This window comes from Misgurnus anguillicaudatus, unplaced genomic scaffold, assembly GCF_027580225.2.
Source record: "Misgurnus anguillicaudatus unplaced genomic scaffold, ASM2758022v2 HiC_scaffold_34, whole genome shotgun sequence".
Classification (NCBI taxonomy): domain Eukaryota; kingdom Metazoa; phylum Chordata; class Actinopteri; order Cypriniformes; family Cobitidae; genus Misgurnus; species Misgurnus anguillicaudatus.
The window spans coordinates 4,510,935-4,529,133 of record NW_027395284.1 but is presented as its reverse complement, the minus strand read 5'-3'; the positions used below and the strand labels follow the sequence as shown (position 1 = coordinate 4,529,133).

Here is an 18,199-nt window from a genome sequence, read left to right as displayed (position 1 = left end):
GCAAGAATTCTGAGTGCCGTACAAATGCTCACAAATCTGTCAACAGGGCACCTGGAGCCGCTCCGCAGGGAAAGGAAACGCATCTGTGTTCAACTAGCCTTGAATGCCGCCGTTGAAACGCCAACGGGAAGCTGCGCTGATGCGATTGCTGAGTGTTTCGAGTCTTGACCCAACCACATGTTCGTATCTCACGTTTGTGCATGTGGGGAATTTCAATGAGACATTTCCAACTGGCAGCTTATTAACAGAAGCCTACAGGTATTAAACACTTAAAAACAATATCAACTTTTTCACATCATTTCTATGGCAACTAGAAAATTGGCAATGAAAGTTTTTCCTGCTATTGGAGCCATCTGTTTCAAAAACTAGCGAGCTGCCCTGTACAAAGACGATATCTAAGTAGTTAAGGCATTCAATTTACACAGGACACGTTCTTGAAATCCATCTGCATTATTTTGCAATCGTCTGTTACAAAGATGATTAGATGAGTTTCAGTGGCATTTTAAAGGGGTCATATGACATTGCTAAAACATTTGCTGTAATACAGTGGCCCTCATTTATCATTCTTGCGTAGAAACGGGCGTATATGTTGGCGTAAGATTATGCTTACACTCCTCTCACCGCCTGATTTATAAAACTGTGCGTACCGTTGATATTCAGGTGTACGCAATATCTGCCCTTCATAAATGCCGCGGCTGAAAACGATCGTCATTAGTATAACAAGCCCATATAAATTCGAGTCTCCACCTCCCCCACGCCCTCATTTTACGACATTGACACATGGAAGACGGCAAAGAAGACAAACCGGGGAAGTGGAAAAAAACAAAATTGTTTTATTTGGGAGTTTAAAGAGCGGGATTAAAGACACATTAATAATTGCATGACATTTTGTAATATTTGTATTATTATTTTTATTATTAATGACGCTTAATTGATATTTAGAATAATAATTATTTATTATTATTATTATTATTTACTGTTGCCTACATCTAAATTATATGTCTGCTTAATGGTTCGGTTAAGTTTTTTTAAATAATATTTTAAAATGATGTAGTAACTTTATAGTGTGTTTTTCTGTATTTACATACAGTTGTTTGTTAGCTAAGATCCAGTTTCATACGGAGCTCCGGATATAATTCAAATTAACAATTTGTTTCCACGACATCCACATGTTTTACTAGGCTAATTCATAATTTGAAGTAATAATAATTGTAATAGTAATGATGAAATATTATAATAATTAATCCCAAGGAACAAACTGTTGAATATTGGGAACGAATTTTATATTTATGGCCATACTTTAGACTAAATAAGAAAAAGAAGTGTCCATAATGTAGCATAAAAGATAATTCGTGGCCATGATTTTGTCCGCATGTCATCATGATCGGATTTATGGCTCCATTAAACACAAACATTTTACTTTACCTATTCATGTGTAGCTATTTATTTATCATCGAATGGTATGTAACTAGCTTACCTTTTGATGCATTATTACCATGTTTTCGTAGCACATCCTTGTGCTTTCTTGCAATGTGCCGCTTCAGATTCCAGGATGAATATTTGCTAACTTTTACAGTCTCTCCGCACTTCCTTTTAATGTTTTCTTCCTGTCCAATCTTAACTTTGATTTTTACTTTACATCAAAGGGCGTTCTGGGTTCAACGAGCGGTGCTGAGCGAGCGGACTTTTTAGAAAGGCGCTTTGATGGTAATATTACCGCACCGCTCAAGGCTCCGCTCCGCTCCGCTCACATGCTTTGCCCTGAAACGTCAGGTAAAGCGCCCAGGCTCTCAACTGAAGGAATACATATGCATACAAATCAAATGCTTTGGTAAAGTCTCTCAAATTAAACATTGAAGTCCATGTTGCATAAAAATAAACACTGAAGTTTGTAATTATTATGTTTTTTTTACAGTGGGTCATAATATATCATATATTTTAGTTTGTCAGTGCGTTTTGTGGTGTTAGGAAGTGTTTGCGCATTTCTGCACTAACTCAAAATGTGCGTACACCACCTCCCGAGCAGGCGTAGGATTTGAGCGTACCGTACGCCAACGTCCATATTGATAAATCTCAAAGTCACCGTGGTTTTGGGTGTACGCCAGGTGTACGCTGGAATTTTGGTGTACGCACTTTTGATAAATGAGGGCCAATGTGTTTACGCAGTTTATGGTTCAAAAAACATATTATTTTCCACATGCCGTACATTATTGTTGCTTCTCCATGGCCCATCTTTCTAAAATTTGTCAATTTTTATGCGTAAAGCTCATCGTTTTGAAATGCGCGATGTGCTCTGATTGGCCAGCTATCCAGTGCGTTGTGATTGGGCGAATACCTTAAGCGTGTGACGGAAATGTTACGCCCCTTACCAAAACACAGCCTCTCCACAACATGGTGGCGCCAACAATACTACAGCGTAAATAAAAGTTACGCTTTCTTTTTTTGGGCGGTGTTGTTCAAGCGGTGTTGACGTAGATATGTGGGGGTGTGTTTGAATGAAGCATTTTAAGAAGGGATGGATAAGGCTTCACTTTTAGAAAGATGTAGTTATGTATATGATTATATTTCTGTCAAAACTTCATCTTAAATGTATACACTGCACCTTTAAGATGGACTTTAAAAAAACATGAAATTATATGCATAAAAAATACAAAGCACAAAAAAAACCTTTTGTTTTGTCTGCCACGAGCATAGCTATGATCCTTTAACTCTTTCCCCGCCATTGACGAGATATCTTGTCAATTAAGAGAAACCGCTTCCCCGCCAATGATGAGATTTTCCGTCTTTCCGCAATACCGCTATTATCCACCAGGTGGCAACTTTTTAAACCCGGAAGTATTGCCCTATGGCAAGCTGCTGCATGTCCGTGTCTGTTTTAAAGATCGCTCTGAATGGGATCTCTATGAAAAGTCCGTCACAAAAATGAAATTATCTCTGCTTTTTGCACAAAATGTGGTGTTTTTGCAGAAACCTACCCATATTCAAAAGCTGATTACAAAAGAACTACTAAAGGTAGGATGAAACGTTTTTTTTTTTTTTTTTGAAAGCAGAGGGTCTGTTCTTTCATTTGGTATATTGTATGTTTATATATTTGAAGAAGAACTATTTTTGAAGGCATTAAACTTTTGTGAAAATGATGAAAAACGCTGCCGCTGGCTGGCAACTTTTTTAAAAAACGCTGGCGGTGAAAGAGTTAAAATGCTTTCCAGGTAGGCAATGAGTGTTGGGCGATATGCCCCATTTTGAGATCGTCAAGTTTACTCATTTATTTATTTGGTTATTTTTACGCATTTACGACAAGTGACTTGATTGAAAAAAAGAATCAAGGGAAACAATGTCATGACTGCAACCTTCTTAAAACTGATGCCATTAGTCCGAGCGCATCATTGCGCTCAAAAATTTTCGCTCGCTTTCAGGTCCAAAGCAAGAGTCCAAGACGCGCGCATTAAAGGATTAGTCCATTTTCTTGAAAAAAATCCAGATAGTTTACTCACCACAATGTCATCCAAACTGTTGATGTCTTTCTTTGTTCAGTCGAAAAGAAATTATGTTTTTGAGGAAAACATTCCAGGATTTTTCTTATTTTAATGGACTTTAATGGACCCCAACACTTAACCGTTTTAATGCAGTTTAAAATTGGAGTTTCAAAAACTCTAAACGATCTCAAACGAGGCATAAGGGTCTTATCTAGCGAAACGATTGTCATTTTTGGCAAGAAAAATAAAAAATACGCACTTTTAAACCACAACTTCTCTCTGTGTGACGAGCCAGCGCAACCTCATGTAATTGCCTAATGACGTCGAAAGGTCAAGTGTTACATATATGAAACGCACATTTGCGGACCATTTTAAACAATAAACTGACAGAAAGACATTAATTAGTATCATTCCAAATACAACAAAGTCGGTACGCTCCTCTTTCTCCACACTTCTAAACAGTGGGGCGTAGTTTGGATACGTTATCCGTGAGGTCCCGCTGGCGCGTCACAGGACCGGAGGAAGACGAGAAGTTGTGGTTTACGTGCATTTTATTTTCTTGCGAAAAATGACAATCGTTTCGCTAGAAAAGACCCTTATGCCTCGTTTGAGATCGTTTAGAGTCCTTTGAAACTGCAATTTTAAACTGCATTAAAACTGTTAAGTGTTGGGGTCCATTAAAGTCCATTAAAATAAGAAAAATCCTGGAATGTTTTCCTCAAAAAACATAATTTCTTCTCGACTGAACAAAGAAAGACATCAACAGTTTGGATGACATGGTGGTGAGTAAATGTTGTTGTTGTTTTTTTAAATGGACTAATCCTTTAAGTCCAGGTGTGTGCAAGAAGGAATCCGCGTGCGTTAAAACTAAAAGCTCTATCACGCAAAGTGAAGCCCACAAACACTTTCATGCGAGGAAAAGCATGCAATGTGCATGTTAATGTGAAACTATGATGAAAATAATAATAACCATTTCCAACAATCTTCATGAAAGCCTGCTATTGGGGATATGTCTGCCGATCGCCGATACTATCGGCACAACCCTATAGGCAATTCACTATTAAGAGCAAAGGTACAAGGTACTGAGTTCTGCAAAACAACTCAAAATGCAAATATGCAGCTAACAATGAAATGCATTTGGCAGGAATCAGAAAAGACAGACTTGTTTATCTCTGCTATGAAATGGCTCGCCTTCCACAGACTTTGACAGGCTCTGTATCAACACGACATCAGTATGTAACTGTTGTTAAAAGTCATTCCTGCATGACATCCGTTTACCCTCCCTTAACACAAAGACTGAATTATTTGACTTGACACCTAATAACAGCTGCATATAGTATATAGCATAGATCTGAATAATTGCTTGTCTTTTACATCAGCAAAAGGAAAGCTCTTTGTGGAGGCTTTGAAAAAGACGATCATGGTTGTCAAGCTTACTACAATTTCTTTCAATACAATCCTCTTCTGGCCGCCTAAAGAAGGCAGAGATTATATACAATAGTGCCAGTGTGGTGTGTGTGTGTATGAATGCCCTACGATTATGCAAATGAAAGAAACATTACAACAGACAAACCTACTGACTTTTTCTGTATTTAAACAATAGGGCAGAATTGGAGTGCTGTTAAATGTTTCCTGGCTGGAGTTCTTGCTATTGAGATTTTCACTCGCAAACAAATGTGAGAAAACTCACAATAGGAGACGCGCGGGGTTAGGAGTGTAGAGCAGATGCTTTTAAAAATGATGTATAATTATGTCTTTTGTAAAATAATTCATGTTTACTTCCATGAAAATGCACTTCCTTTCCCATGGCATTTTAACATCCTACATTATCATGGCTTAGAAAGTAACTTTTTATTATAGGAGCATCACACTTCAACATCCTCAAGATTAAAAGCTTGAATAATCAAACTTGCTCTTTAATTATTTGCCAGGCACTTGATTTGTGATTGGCCCATTTTTAACTCTTTCCCTACCATTGGCGAGTTATCTCGTAATTAAGAGAAAACATTTGCCTGCCAATAATGAATTCAAGTACAAATATTTTGAGGATGATTACATCACTAAAGAAATACATTTCTTATTTTTATTATTTTAAAAGTACATTTTACTATATAACAACAGTCATTCTTGTAAAGTTTCATTGGTCTCTATGAGACTTTTGCTAATTATTTCACAGTATATGTGAGTGTTTCATAAATAAAGCAGGTCGCACCACAACATTTGCACGCGCACAAACGCTCCCAAATATATTTTGAGATCACGTCAATTAAATTTCTACGGAAGAGGATTAGGGCCACTGGTGAAAAAAATATTTGAATTCTGACTTTATTCTCAGAATTCTGACTTTATTCTCAGAATTCTGACTTTATTCTCAGAATTCTGACTTTATTCTCAGAATTCTGACTTTAATCTCAGAATTCTGACTTTAATCTCAGAATTCTGACTTTAATCTCAGAATTCTGACTTTAATCTCAGAATTCAGAATTCTGACTCTAATCTCAGAATTCCGACTTTAATCTCAGAATTCTGACTTTAATCTCAGAATTCCGACTTTAATCTCAGAATTCTGACTTTAATCTCAGAATTCTGACTTTAATCTCAGAATTCTGACTTTAATCTGAGATTAAAGTCAGGATTCTGAGAATAAAGTCAGAATTCAAATATTTTTTTCACCAGTGGCCCTAATCCTCTTCCGTAAATTTCTGTAGCATATGGGACCAAAATCGTTGCAATTTCGAGAACAGTACGTTACAGTATAATAAAGTTATGGCTTTTTGAAAGATGGCAATTGGTTTTTGACATTTTTGGAGGTTATTTGTAAATCTGGCAACCCGGTTAGTTGTAAATCTGGCAATAGCTGTGTAATAAGTGGGATAATGCGTCGGGTCCTGATCGCACTGTTTTGGGCTTATTTCTGTGATAACAACCGACTGCCTATACATTATACCTTAAATAATTTGGCAGATAAAAACTATTTTTTCAACTAGCGTACATCACTGATTGTTAAAAAAACAGCAGATGATCAAGGCAGATTATATCCTGGCAATCAAAAAGAGCGAAAAAACAGACCTCATGCAACTACTCAGAACATAATAATTTGAAACAAGGAGTAAAAGCAAAACTATCGCTACCTATCAGTATCCGTAGATGTCATTCTAAGTAATCGAATATCAGTATTGGCCCAGAAATGTTGTATCGGTGCATCCCTAGTTTAAATAAACACTCTGAACTGAGAAAGTTTACTTTATCACAGACCCCTGGTTAAAATAGATCTACAGTAAGTGCTGGTGGTGGCTGTTTTTTAATACTCTCCTCTATGAGAGTATTGATTCACTGCGGTTGTTTTCCACAGTCCTGCCCTGTTTCAATCCTCTGTAGGCCAGAGACCTAAATCAGGTTTGTGGAATTTAGTGCAGCACAAAAGTGCTGCTTTTCTGCGTATGGGCGTGCTTGTAAGTGTACATGAATGAATGCGTGTTTGAACGCTGGGGGGGTTATGAGAGGAATTTGAAACGTTTAGTTCCACGGTTGTAACAGTGCACTGAGGTCTCAATGAGTGACACTGCAAACGGCAGCGAATGAAAACACTGCATTCCAATGAAACCAGCGGGTTGTGGGTGGGATGTGTGAGAAATGTGTGTTTCTTTTTTACAAGTTTTGCAAGACATCCCTGAGGCAGATTGTTAACACTGATATCATAATGGTACAAAGGCAAGTGATCTTACAAAACAGCTCAGAGAAAACAAACAATCCGATCTTGTCTCCGGGTGATGCGTACGGTCCCAACTTTGTCCTACAGTTAGGACATTATTAAAATTGTTAAATATTTCCCCTGATTATTGATTTAAAGCTGCAATACGTTGAATGTTGGGGGGGGGGGGGGGTTAAAGCTAATTTATGCATTCTGACCACTGACCAAATGACTGGATTGCGCATAGAACGCTTAACGTAACAGCGTGAGGTGAAGCCAGCACAGAGTTCGAGCCGCCATCTTGGGCGTCATTGACTTCCATTCAAAATCATGTTTTAAATTCACCCGCTTTACAGCATATCAGTCACGCAAGATTATTTTTAGGATATGTGTATGTAAATTAACTGTTAATTCTGGTGTTATTTGCAATGTTTATGTTTTAATTGGGCAGGAAAATGGATTTATAAAAAAACGTTAAGGTGAATAAATAAAGTTTTGTTTGACATTCAGCTACACGGTCAGCGTTATTTCTCTAAATAAGTTTTGGTAACTTGTAAGTTTAGATAACATAAAACCAGCAAATTATTGCATGCACATACGGTACAAAGTATGATTATTTATTTAGATTTCAGAATGAGCACGTTTTTCATTAATACTAAATATGCTGCGGTCTGTCTGCTAATCTGATACTGTAATGATGATGAATGTATAATAACTGATTAAAAACTAAAATGTACAACTTTCAGTAAATATGTACATGCTTAGAACGTTTGTGTTGTAATAATGTACAGGGTAACTTCAGATATAAAAACGAACACTAGTAAAGTGATGTTTTATCATTAAAATCTGATCGCGTCCATTGATTTAATAGAATGTTTGGGTATACCAACATGGCGGCGCGGTGGCTTCACAGTTGTGACGTCATGCGCAATCCAGTCATTTATATAGATTGGTTATTCTGACTTATAAATCCTGTATTTTTGTGCCGAATCAATGCACTTCATACAAGTTTTGGAAAAAAATGTAACCTGAAAGATTCATACATAACAATCTTCATTTTTGATGCGCAATTTCAATGCAGGAAGTACAGTGGAAGTCCTTATATGGGCACTTTAACTGGAATAGTGCACACACATACCAGCCAAGAGCTGACACAAAATCAACGTCACCAAAGAAGTGTGTTATTGTTTGTGGGGAAATAAGGGAATTTAAGTTTGTTCAGTCTTCTCTAAAAAAAACAGCATTCCCGGGTAATGAGTCGCAGACGGTACGTAAAACTGCATCAAATGTCTGTGTTTTGTTGGCCATCAGTAAGTGCATATAATGTAAACGACACGAACATGTAGCAAATCATAAGTTATCCAGAGATACCGGGATAATGTTTTGTGTGTGTTGCTTGCTCGTGATTCGCTCCCCAAGAATTAGTACAGCTACTCTGTCTTTTATAAATCTGATAAAACTAAAGACTCTTTGGATATATAATGGATGTAATACTACTCTATAGGTAGGTATACTCTTTAGGTAGGGGAGAGCGGGAGTGAAAGTACCATTTTTCAGATTAAAAAAAAAAAGATAATGTTATAGACAGAGATATATTTTTGCTGTGTTCAATAACTTACAAATATAAAGTATAATATAAAGTTAAATATAAGTAGTGAATTGTTACTTTTGACCCTGACTGCAGGGACGAAAGTAACACACGGTGGGTCAAAAATAACACAACAAAACAAGATATTGTGTTACACTTGTTTTTAGTAAATATACATGACTATGTCCAGAAACAGCGTGCGTTTTGTGAGCTTTAAGCTTATAATAATTAGTGATGCACAGATGTATCGGCCGCCGATATTAATCGGCCGATATTTGATGAATTTGAAACCATCGGCATATCGGCAATAGCACGAGAAAGGCCGATACCGATTGTTTATTAATTAACTGCATAAAGAAATCCATTATATGTAAAAAATGAGTTAATATTGTTAATAAAATAAATGCTGAATAGCTAAAACCACCTTTGAAGGTTGTCATGCTGTCTTATTATATTTGTTTTAGCTTAATTTGTGCCTCTCTTATTATGTTGGTCAGTTGAATGTTAATTAGATCCAATCCATGTTCAGTAAAAATAATTTGATGCAGAAATAAACTAGCTAATAGACCAACTGTATAGTATTGTATACAAGTGTTTAATATCGGTATCGCCATCGGTATCGGCCAGAAGTCGTCTGTTTAAATCGGAATCGGTATCGGCCAAAAAAAAAAATCTTATCGGTGCATCCCTAATAATAATGATTATTAAATTGAGCTGTCAGGTCAGACATCATTGTAGACTTACTCTAATATCAATTCTATGACACTTTGTCTCACCATTAGTTAATTGCAGAATGTGTTATTTATTTCATTAGCATTGCAGTCCTACCTGACATTTCTTCATTCTACCTTCTGGCCTCCACTTCAGTCCAACTACTGGTAAAATAAAATTAACCGTCTCTGGGGAGGAGCAGAGGTGGCTGGCCGGCAGACAGACAGGGTCAGCCTCTCTGGGCGTTTCCCTTTCTTGCATGGGATGTTATTGCTGCACGGAGCAGTTAGAAATGGATCAATAGCCTCTCTGTCAGGTGCACCCCTGTGCTAAACCTTACTGACTTCACACAATAGAGTCTCTGTTCGGACAGGAACACGGTCTTCACTACCTCCACATTTAACCATCTGTAAAATCCTCCATGCCGACTCGCGCCCAGCCAGAACTTCACAGAATTCATAACAGGGAAAGCGCTATCACACCTTTGAAATAACATTTCTAAGTGTTATAGAAAACTTAACATTGTGGGGTGTTAATGAACACTTGTGGTATGCATGTTTCTTCTGCTAAACTGCTGCAGCCTTGCATTAGGACCGTAAAGGTCACAGGTTTAATTTAAATAAGTCACTTTAAATAAAAGTGTCTGCCAAATGCAAATACATATCATAAACCTATATTATCATGACATGCTCATTAAAGGCGGAGTCCACGATGTTTGAAAAACGCGTTGGAAAAGGAGACGGGCCGACTACCAAAACACACTTATAGCCAATCAAATCAAATAAAATGCCGGGTTGCGTATGTGTGGGGCGGGTCTATCAACAGAAGGTCCAGATTCTATTGGGGTAGGGGCGTGTTTGTTTAGATGATTTCAAATATCAACATTAGCTTTCAAACATCATGGACTCCGCCTTCAATATGCTGCCAGGGGAGAGCAGTAACATCAAGACATTTACATTATAATTTAAGCATTTGGCAGACACTTTTAAGATATACATTTTATCAGAATGCGTGTCAAGAAGTCTGATAGTCAGCTAATCCTCAAACGGAGATTCTTGCCAACAAGCTTGCAGACACTAGAAGTACTGCTGTCATCCGCCAGCTTAACAGTTAGTAAAGCTGATGAAATCATCCCTATCACACATTGTATGTGTCAGCAAAAGCCTGTTTTATCAAAGCAAGCTTCTTTTAATCAATTTCGGATGTTTGTGAATGGGGTGAAGGAAATGCCTGGATGATAGGAAAAGCCAGAAGAAGCCATATTAGGAACGGTCAGCCCTCATTAAAATGCACTAGATGACAGTTCAGCTAATTATAAACCGATTCATACTATAAGAGGATTTAAATAGTTTGCGATCGAAAGCGCATTGACATTGCTCCAAGTTGCCAAAACACTGACAGGTCACACCGGATGATTTCTGTCAAATCCTCAACACATTTTCGGAGGCTTCCAACTTGTAAAGTTTCTTTATCAGGCCAAGCCACAAAGATTTGTTTGAACATCTTACGAGAAACGCAGCCATCAGCAAGCAAAGACCACGGACTGAGACACGACTCGTGAGTCACGGCTTGATAACCACAGTCAGACCGCAGGCTGAGTGTGCAAAGTGCACATGCATGTAAGTGGCACAATATCTCACCGTGACAGAACGCATGCCAGGCTTTATGAATTAATCATACAGAGCTTGATTAAATTTCATTTGTTGTTCGGGTTCAAATGAACGTTGTGCCGCAAAGGCGTTTTTGTTTACCCAGTTTTTGTTTTTAAGTCACGAGTCGAGGGAATGCTCCAGAGGCATGGCTCAGATGTTTATTATAGTACAAACACACTTGTGACCATGAAGGCCAGTAAAAGAATGTTTCTTGCTTTTTATTTTTCCTCTTTCTATGACAGACGCATTACAGACAGGAAGGGAAGAGCCCTTGTCAAGGACAGGAATGTTAACCTTATTCTCTCTGTCTGTGAACTGGTGGAATCCCCAGACTCTGCTTTCTGTTTTGGTCTGTTTTTAATTCCATCCTCCATCTCCAAATTAAAACACCTTCCAAGCTATGGTTCAACAAAAAAAGTTACTGAATGACATTTGTTGATAGGGATGCACCGAATGTTTGGCAACCAAAACTATTTGGCCGAAAATAGCAAAAAAGCATCTTTCTCGGACACTTCAAAATGCTTTCAAACTGACCTTAAGGGAGGTCAACATGTTGCCTACGTTTGCTGGATTTAAGCGCTAGCAATGGCGATGCAACGCAATTTCGATTTCACTGGACGACTTCTGGCAACACAAGTGAAAGTGGCTGCATCCGAGGCAATGAGGCATTCGGACAGCCTTCATAGGCAACGTAATGGAATTCTGTTTAAAATATATAGAGCGCGCCTTTGTGATAACCCATATTTGAAAATTACAATTCCAAATTCTCCCTAGAAATGCAATTAAAAGCTTATAAAGTGAAAATATAACTTTCTTTGAACTAAATTTGTGCTCCAGACGGTTTTTTGGTCGCTATTTTATTTTTTCGAACTTGACCAGGCTCGACCAATCACATTCTCTGTGCACGCCCACGCATAGAATTGTGGGACAGGACAATTAAGGTATCTCAGTCAGGAGATAGGAAGTAAACCTAACGTTGGATTCGGACGTGCCTTGATGCCTTCCTGCCTTGGAATGCTGTCCCCTGCTGAAAGCAGCATTTTAGAGCTAACAGACACAGCCAGTGACTGTTGGCGACAGGAAGTGGGCGTGTCCAACTACGCGACAAAGTTGAAAACACTTTAACGTTATGCAAATGACGAGCGACTTCAGAGCGTTACCAATGTGAGTAAAGCAGTGAAGTTCACGTCATCCGCGTTTTTTCATTTACTGCGAAGGCACAAAGCGTCAAATCCAGTGCTGGTGTGCACGCACAGACACTCTATTCTATGCATGGGCGTGCACGGAGAATGTGATTGGTTGAGCCTGGTCAAGTTCGAAAAAATAAAATGGCGGCCAAAAAAACGTCTGAAGGACAAATTTAGTTCAAATAAAGTTATATTTTCACTTTTTACACCTTTTTTTTGCATTTTAGTGAGAAATTAGAATTGTAATTTTCAAATATGGGATTAGTGCTGGTTGCTATTAGATCACGTCATCAAAATGTTTTTGTTTAGTACATTTATTTAGTATTTTCCCTTAGCCAGCCACAAAACTATTTTTGGCCACAATTTTTGGTAAACACACACTAGGAGCACAGCGTAATAAAACAAACAAACAATTTATTAACATAAATAAACCATTTATCTTATACATGCTGCTAAGCTATATATAAGGAAACTATGAGACTATTACTTCCCAAAATCTAGGCGGGACATGTCTCTTCCCAAAATCTGTGTTAGAAATGAAGAGGACATGTCTTATCCTGTTCAAACTTTTGCTTTGTCGCTTTATACAGCTATAAAATTATTGTAGATTGCACAGCTTAGATAAGTTGGTTTTTGATCCATCTTATCATATCTCTCAATCTTTTCTTCTGTATAATCCAAACCAGCCGTGATCATCGACAGTGTGTTGCACCACAAGAGATTTTTAGATTACTTGCAACCTAAGAACCAGTATGCATGCTACATTTAAGCCAAATATATATGAACATTGACAATTTACATCAGAAGTGTAAAGTATGAACCAAACTAATTTAAAGTAGATAAGAGACACTGAGATCAGGTAAAAGAACAGATGGTAAGACACCTGTTCTGACAGGCCCTGACAGCGCCTTGGGGCTTCAGGCATTAAAGAACACGTCACTGCCAGATGAAACACCCGACATTCCTCTGCTATGCAATTCAACCCTGATTCCTGTGATCTAAAATTTCATTACTCGTACAGCAAGCATTAAAATGCAGCTTTCATGTATTTACGACTTTGGAAAGTGGCATATTCAGCATTACTGTTATACACTGTCTGTGCTGAATCAGCCTATTACTACTACTGACACACAGGTTTAGATGACAGCAGGCGTACGCTAATAAAATAACTTCTGTTTCACTGAAACAGGCAAGTTTTCACCTACCAACTTTTGGCCAACAGTCGAACCATAGACCAAAAATGGTCAGAAGTCTAAATTGATTTCACAGGTTATTAGGCTACATCTACATGGAAACGATCTGAAAGAAACCGCAAAAGTGGCGTTGCGTTATAACTTTTTATTCCTCGTTTATACGAGCGTTTTGAGGGGGAAATCTGCGTGCATATGGTGACGCAAAAGTGTGTGATATTCGATGTAGTATGCACTCCAGGCAGCTAGGTGGCAATGTGAAGCACTGACACACAACACCAAGTCCGTGTGCCTGCGTATAACCTTCTTCCTGGTTCTCCCAGGTCTCGTCCAAACCCGTCTAATTTGCTTCCAACGAATTGACGCATCAACAGTTTGACGGAGGTAATTAATGCGCCTTCTCTGATGAGTAATACTAGCTGGTAATATTTCGTACAACTGCTGGAAAGACTCTTGTATATTTATCAGAGCTGCTATGGCAACTTGAAAGGTCCGAAGTATGAAAATAATCCGACATGTTTGTTGTTATTTTCCTGAACTGGCACATGCCTGTAACATAAACACGTACATGACGGTAGATCGTTTTTAAGATTTCCACTCTGAAGGGGAAGTTTCACTTTTTTGCGTTTTTAAGCACCCAAAACGGCGTCGCCGTGTAAACAAAAGGCACAACAGATAAAATAGTTTTAATAGTTTTACGTTTTACCCTCGAGCATTCTCGTGTAAACAGGCCCTTACTGTGCCTTTACACCGCCACCGGCGAGAGCGTCAAAGTAGCCAGAAGTCATTCATTTTCAATAAGAGCCAGTGGCGAGCCCCGTCGAGCAGCGGCGCGTCATGTACGGCGTGAGCGTCGAGGACAGCTGAAATCCGCTCTGCGGCAACCAATCGGAAGGCGGAAACATTCGGCGGCAACCAATCGGAAGGCGCAAACCTCCGCTTGAGAGGATTCCAGAGAATGCATTCAAGCATCAGAGCGTCCGCTACACCTTTTCTATAGCGTTGATAGTAGGGCAGCCAGAGCTTTTATTGACGCTCTCGCCGGTGGCGGTGTGAATGCACGGTTAGTCTCAAACTCATCAAGGTCTAAAGCTGAATATAAAAATGAGTTTATAAATCTAAAATGTCCTCACCAGCACATTGCTTAAGATTGAAAAAACTCCATGTGTTTTATTTATATTTTGACATTTAAAGGCGTTTTACTATTTAAAAACATGTGAATACCCTAATTTAAGGTTTTATTTAGATATAATAAGTAAAAAATGTAATTGAGTAGATAATTTTATCCGATTAGTTGATTAATGGTGAAAGTAATCACTCGATTAATCGATTATAATAATTAAAACAGATTAAAATAATCGTTAGTTGAAGCCAGTCTTTGGTAAGTTACTTTAAAAAAAGCAATTAATTACTAGTTACTAATCACACTTTCAATCATGTAATTAGATTACTGAACAAATTACTCTCTCTACAAGAAGTATTTAATTACTTACCGGTATTACCAATTACTTTCTAAATGCTATTTAGTAAATAATACAAAGATAAGCTTAAAAACAGCTTAAATAAATCATATAAAAGGACATAAATTATTCCGGTCCCATTCTCACTATTAACTACTTGCCTTATTAGTAGGAATTGGATAGGATTAAGGATTTTGCCGAATCAGGCATTAAAATGTGCTTTAAGGATTAATAGACAGCAAATATCTCAATAATATTAACCAACCAGTTAATAGTAAGAACTGGAAACCTTAAAAAAGTAAAATAAGGGATTACTTTTATTTTTCCAGTAATTCAATTACAGTTACTTCTGATGTAATTGAACTACTTTGTATGGACTGTAGATCAATTATATATACAATAGTGGATTTAACATCAAAATTTAAAGTCTAAAGTTAAAATGCATGCTTTTTTGTATCCTTTTCACTTTAAATACTTTGGTGAGTTAATAAGCTTAATGGTAACAAATTACAGTAACTAACTAATTACTTAGTAAGTAGTAACACCCAACACTGGTTGCAGCCCTAGACTTCACCAAGTTTCTGGAAACTATAATCAATACTAAACCTATCTAATAGGGGTGGTTTCACGGACAGGGATTAGTTTAAGCCAGGACTAGGCCTTAGTTTAATTAGAAAAATTAGAAATACTTAGAAAAACTAGTTTTAACAAACATGCCTTACTAAAAACATCCCTTTTGTGCATTTTGATGCAAAACAAAGGGCACTGATGTATTTTAAGATATGTCAGTGTAAGTTGTTTTTAAATTGGACATCTCTTATTTTTAGTTTAGTTTAGGACTAGTCTAATCCCTGTCCGGGAATCCGCCCCTTAATGATTCACAATTGGAATGCCATCAGCCAACATGTGGTACGCAAGTATGTAAAGGAGCCCAGTGAAAGCTTGAATAGAAAAATTTATCAAAATAATAATGCTAGCAAAGAAATATTTTGATAATTTTGTAATTTCTTCATTCTTGTGTTGCTTTTTATAGCACTTTGGATAAACCCTCAAGCCTTCATTTCACATGAAGGAAACCCAGGGTGAATTTGTTTACATTATAATATGCTCTCTTCGTTCCAAATCTTGAGAAATGCTCTCATATTCTGTTCTGTTTTGGTATGTGCCTTTAGCTTTGTATAATAATAATCTGTATACATTGTAAAATAGGAAAATAAACCCTGAACGCTTCATGTTTATCATGTAGAATGTGCAAATCAATATTTGAGTGAACCGTGCTCATAGCCCCTCATGAGATGAAGTGGGGTCATCGGGACGACACGACACTGCTGCACTAATATACAGACTTGAAAAAATAAGCATTTAAAGTATTTGGATGGCAATATGCGATTGGACTTTAGGGTGTTTTCACACCTAGTTCGTTTGATCCCTCCAAACGCTCTCAGAGCAGTTCAGGGTTTATATGTGAACAAACCAAGTGATCTCAGACCCCCCTAAAAGGACCCAAAAGCGAACCGAACTCAGACCACTTTTGGAGGTGGTCTGAGTACAGTTCGCTTTTGGGGTTTTTTGTGGTTCGATTTCTTTTTGATATGTGAAATCAATGAGGTCCCGGTCCGTTTCGCGTGTGGTTTTGACATTGTATCAAAATAAACTGCTGCACAGAAAGCTGGGGTCTGAGTTCTTATGAAGTTGTGATGTGAACAAGAAAGGGTCTGAGATCAGTTCAGTTCTAAAGAGGACCAAAAAAGAACTGGGTCCTCTTTTGAGTCCACTATATTGTGAACACCAAAAGGACTGAGGTCACATTCGGCTAGTCCCTTTTCTGGTTCACTTTAAGTGAACTGGGTTTGGTTCTTTTAAAATGAACTATATGTGAAAACACCCTAGCGCAAAAAATCGTGATCACCCAATGATGTAATAATCACGAAAAGCGCACATACCAGTTAAGCATGATTTCGGCACAATAATAAGTTGTTACTAATACTGCTGCTTAAAAATCATCGCAAGTTCTTATAAGCTCAGTTTAATTTATTCATCCTGAAATTAATGAACAGACATAGTAAGCCACGGTCAATGATTAAACAGATCTCTTTTCTCAACGGGATGTCAAAAACACACTTGGCCTCAAAAAGTCTTGTGCTTGCATTGTTTCGGGACATTCTGCCGGATACTCCTAAGATCATGACATGCAGGCAAAGTGACATGTAAAGGCTTGTTGCTGTTGTTGTCAGGGATTAGTGATTTTCTTAAACAGGTTAAAGAAAAATGCAAGACCAGCCTAATCCTGTCTAAACCATACGCACAGCGTTAGGACATACTCCTGCAAGCATGTCATTATACTCTGCAAGACACAATTATTGACCTTCCTCGCATACTTGCGTCCACTTATACGTGGCTTCAATTCGTCTAGGCAGAGGAAATTGTCTTTGAGATGCAGAGAATAAAATTATTTATATATGAACAATTTAAGCAAACGCTGCTATGGGACCAAAAATAGATTACAAATTGCAGCGTCTATTAGTAAATAATTATGTGGTTTATTCACGTCATGTTGACTGTATTGTTAACTCTTAACACACGTTTATGATCTTACTGAGCACCATACATCATTACACATTATTTCTACAAAATGAAGTCAGTCCATCATAATCATAATGCACTAGCCTCTGAAACAGCTTTCAATAACTATATTTGTTTTTCTTTGAATATCCTGTTTGGCAGAAATACATCATCAAAGAGATAACAATAGGTTACGTGTTATATGAAGAAATCACGTGTTGTGCAACTGTTTCTTTTTATGTCACGTCTGTTAGTTTTTCATAAACAAATTTGCCCTTTAGCTTTCAAATCGGTCATTGTTTTGTCTCGGATGATAAAATATCTGAAGTTTAAACACATGCTTTTCTGCTGCCCTTGAAATATATCTATCCTAGAAATGACACATTAACTCGAATCAAAAGCTCAGATAACAACTCACATTTTCAAACTTCAAGCTAGTTTTAAAGACAGTTTTCAATTTAAAACACATTTTTTATTAAAAAGCACTCTGTTTGCCCTTAAATTAATAAAAAACTCATTACCGCTATTAAACTCCTAGAGCAGTGGTTTTCAAACTGGGAGCCGGGGCCCCCAGGGGGGCCGCGAGATGGTGCCAGGGTGGCCCCAGTTTTATGACATTTTATGAAATACATTAATTTATCATGAATTCTGTGTAATTAAACCTAAAAAAAAATAAGGCTAC

At 37.6% G+C, this 18,199-nt stretch overlaps 1 long non-coding RNA gene across 1 annotated transcript in view; it reads left to right on the top strand.

The window, feature by feature from the left end:
• The window catches only part of LOC141363413 (uncharacterized), a 418,471-nt gene that overhangs the window by 289,849 nt on the left and 110,423 nt on the right, over positions 1-18,199 (top strand). The gene's annotated exons all lie outside the window — the stretch shown is intronic.